A 4,258-nucleotide genomic window follows, 5' to 3' on the forward strand; every position below is an offset into this window, starting at 1 on the left:
CAGACAGATTGTAACAGCTGGAGTATAGTGGATCCACTGTCCTCTGCACAAGCAAGTGGAGTCTAACAAGTGGAGCCGATGCAAGGAAGGATGGGCTGCCCCCAGGTCGTTACCCCTGGTACGACTTGCTTGCGTAGGTGGCAAGATGGAACAAAATAAAGAAACGTAAGACAGAAGCATAGCCTGGGACAGGTAGACAGGGCAGGGCAGGCGGCAGGCTAGAACAAAGTCAAGGGATGGAAGCAACAGGAACTGGTACACTGTAACGGGGTGAGAGGCTGGCAATGCTTTCTCAATAGGCTTCGGGCACTAAAGATTCTGAGGGAAGTCTAATAGAAAGGTTTGTATCTTTTTCTCTATTTTGGACCCACTTTTAAAAAATTTTTTAAACACTGCATTCGTAGGACTGTAATGTCCCTGGAGAAGTTAGATGGCACTCTAGGAAAACATGGATGCAGCCTATGGCCTACACCGTATCCATGTTTTCCAGGACTCCCTAGGGCGGCATCCAACATCTCCGGTCTCCAGGAGACTCATGCTTAACGCTCAGGTTTGGAGAATGTCATGAAACGTAAACAGTTCGACAAGTTCGCACAAATATTAATCATGCACCAAAACCTTCTGCCTCTGCATGGGAAACCCCATGGCAGTAAGCTCAGACAACACTTGGGAATAGTTTTTGGTTTGTTTCTTTTTATGGGGAAGAAGATCTGAACTACTTCAGGACGAAGACAAAGACTTTCTTTTAAGCAGTAACAGTGGGAAAGACTTGTAACTTTGAGAATCTGCACTATTTGTACTGGCAGGTTTTTTTTGGACTTTCGACTATTTCTTCTAGTCTACTGTTATGTTATCGGTTGTAGTTTCATCTAATTTTACATCATTTGTTGTTGTACATTTTTACCTATTTTTGGATTAAAATGCTTCTGTAACATCCAGAATTAGGTATCACGTCTTCTGTCATTGTGTAGAGCCTTTCGGAAGGAAGTTGATGTTAATGGATCTTCCTTGAAGTTCTTTTTGGTCTTTTTCTTATCAGTCTTATTAATGGTAGAACGAGCTGCAGGGCAATGGCTGCTGAATCCCTCGTAGTACCTTCTATATGTGTAAAGAAGCTGAATGTAGAAGAACTTGTTCTGAGAAACGTCCGGGAAATGACCCTATTGCTGACTTTCATCAGTATCTGACAATGCATAATTATACGGCGAGGACTTGTCAATGGACGTCAATGGAAAACAAAGAATAATGAGCTGCAGCCTGGTGTGGAGTGTCTGCATAATAATGAATAGGAGCGGCCTTTACCCCTGTGTACTGATGCCTGAAAACAATGACAAAGGCCGTAAGGAAGACGCCGGCCAATGTGGACTCGCGTGGCAGATGAAACCTTCATTATATGAAATGGTGAAGAAACAAATGAAGAGTCCATGATGTGACCGGGAGCGTCCTACATTCACACAGATGAATAGAAAGGCTTTGCTCAGATTTAGGTCAGGCCGGTATTCTCAGTAGCCGTATTAATGGAAAAGTTTGCCAAATGTGGCGCCTGATGCCCAGCACCATTATCCTCTATGGGAGGCGCCGTGTCGGCTCGCTGCTTAGTGACTCGCAGAAGCCGGATCGTCATCACTAAGAAGAAAGAACTTCACATTTCCAGCTCGGGAACATTTCCTGACAGATGATTTGAGGGAACTAAGAGGCTTGTTCTTACAGGGACCTGTCCGACTTTATTAAGAGCTTTCCGGAAGAAGAGCGGCTGCAGCAAGTGCCGAGCTTTACACCGCCCCGTCCTGTATCCAGATCATCAAGGAACACAATTGCTTTCCGTATGTCTACGTGGAGCTAAAAACAAGAAGAATCAGCCATTGTTTGCTCGGGTTCCATGAGTTATAGCTAAGAAATAGATTTGTGGTAAAAACACAAGTGTGGCCGCCATCACATGGAAGCTTATCCCTGGTGAAATCATCGGGTCCCCAAACTCCTGACAGAAGAGGGTCCCAGAGGTGGAGCCCTCACTTTATCATATACTATCAGGGCTGTATTTCCCACTAAGCACCAGAGCCTAGAGTAGCATCCTGCAGGGGGCGCCACCTTCACACAAACCCAAATGAGCGGCGTTTGAATTCTGCTGACTGGAAAAATGGGATGGAGCCCGAGGACTGTCTGGAAAACATGGATACAGTGTATGGCCTTTCTATATATTTTTATATATATAGTCTATGGCTTATGGCTGTATCCATGCCTTCCACGCAGTCTTCGGGTTGAATCCACCTTCTTCAGGCGCAGGATTTAAATTTGTGCAAACCTGAAATTTCAGCTATTTCACTCATATAGAAAAACTATTATTATTATTATTATTATGTTGTTTAGCACTTAAAGTGGTACTCCACTCAAACATAACTTTTGATATGTTGCTGCCTATGGTGAGACTAACAATTTCTTCCATACTTGTTATCTATTAAGTCTCCTTCCCTTAGTTCTCAGCTGCTGCTTTCTGCTGAAGAAACAAATATCTGTTTGTGAGCCTCTCTCTGTCTCCCCCTCCTCCCCCCTCCCTTCTGAGACAGCGGATGTAAACAAGTCCCTGTCTGCAAATTTGTAGCCACTGCTGGGAGGGTTAATTACACTGAGTTCATTAGCAACTTGACCTCAGAATAATCCTTCCAGCATTACGAAGATGCTACAAAGTTGCAGATACAGCCTGCCAGGGAGTTGTTAACATCCAGATGCTCGGCATTTGACCTTTGCTGTCTAAAGAAGTTGGATGCATTCAACTTCTTCAGGCAGTGGGGGTCAAACGCTGAGCGCTCGGTAACTTTGCTCATCACTAATTCTGATATATATTACACTTAGTAAAGTCTTTGCATTGAGCGGCAAATAACATGTAGCAGAAAGAAAACATGTTACCAATGTTCCTTAACATTTTAGAAACGTGGCCTCTATGATTCTGCTTTCTTGTCCTCTTCTCAGGTTAGTTGACGTTTCCTGAGTTGAACCACTGACCCTGTATTTCCTCCTCCTTTAGATTGGGGGTCTTTGCCGCTTGGAGCAGTAAGTACCAGAAAATCTACGGGCGGTTCATCATTCAGGTCTTCCCATCCCTTTAGTGCTGTACATTTCTTACTGTACAAAGTCTCGGCCGTCGCAGGGAACAGTCTGTTATACAGGCAGCTATAATCCCTCGTATAATGAAGAAATCACAAGGAAGAACTCCAACTCTGAGGATCCTGAGGAAGCTAGAAGACGCCTGCTACAACATGCTCCTGGCTAAACTTCTCTTCCTTCTATCTCCTGGATGGAGTGACTCTTTTCGATTTATTTCTAACCTGTTCACTAAGCTGAACCCTGGAGGCCATTTTCTGTCCCCTTCCTGGTTGGAATCTTATATTCTTTGTTTGCCTCTGCAGGAGAATGTTTCCTCTACCTCTTGCACACCCCCCCTACCAGGCACCCGGACCCCTATTGCTATCCACACCACAGGAGCTTTTCGCAGGATGGTATCTTCTCCTCTGGCATAAGTTTCTTGGTTCTACTGTTGAATTGTCAAGTTTTTGCCCCACATCCTGATGCAATTGTGCATGAGAGCCTAATTATTGGAGGTGGTAAGCCAGAAGGTACCAAAATTTTAGTTTAGGCCCTTGATTTGAACCCTCCAAAAATGGAGTTAGACAAGATATAATTAAAACTTTATATATATAATTAAAAAATAATTATATAATTAAAAAAAAAAGGATTATGATGCCATTGATGTGAGCCCTCTAAAATTTATCTGGATGCCATTGAGATGAGCCCTCCAAAAATGTTGTTTGACGATGTTGAGTAAGCCCAACAAACATTAATTTTTAGGCCCATGTGGTGAACGCAACAAACATTATTTTTAGGCCCTTGAGCTGAGCCCTACAAACTTTGATTTTTAGGCCCTACAGGTGAACCCTTGAAAACATTATCTTGAGGTCCTTGAGGTGCACACTCAAAAAATTAGCTTGAGGCACTTGAGGTGAGCCTTTTAAAAGCGGAGTTAGAGGTGTGAGGATTAGTTCAAATGGCAATAGAAAAGTCTCTCTCCATATACAATTTAGCCTGATATTTTATAAGGCAATGGAAATCTAGCCTGGAATTCGTGGCAGCAGTCATCCCACCCAGCACTAAGACTGCTCGAGTAAAAGACCAGCCCGGATCAGCTGTGCAAACAGCCAAATTATTATTTTTTTTTTTTAAGTGTCAATAACCTAGGATATAAAATTATTTTTCTGGCACACTC

This window comes from Dendropsophus ebraccatus, chromosome 5, assembly GCF_027789765.1.
Source record: "Dendropsophus ebraccatus isolate aDenEbr1 chromosome 5, aDenEbr1.pat, whole genome shotgun sequence".
Classification (NCBI taxonomy): domain Eukaryota; kingdom Metazoa; phylum Chordata; class Amphibia; order Anura; family Hylidae; genus Dendropsophus; species Dendropsophus ebraccatus.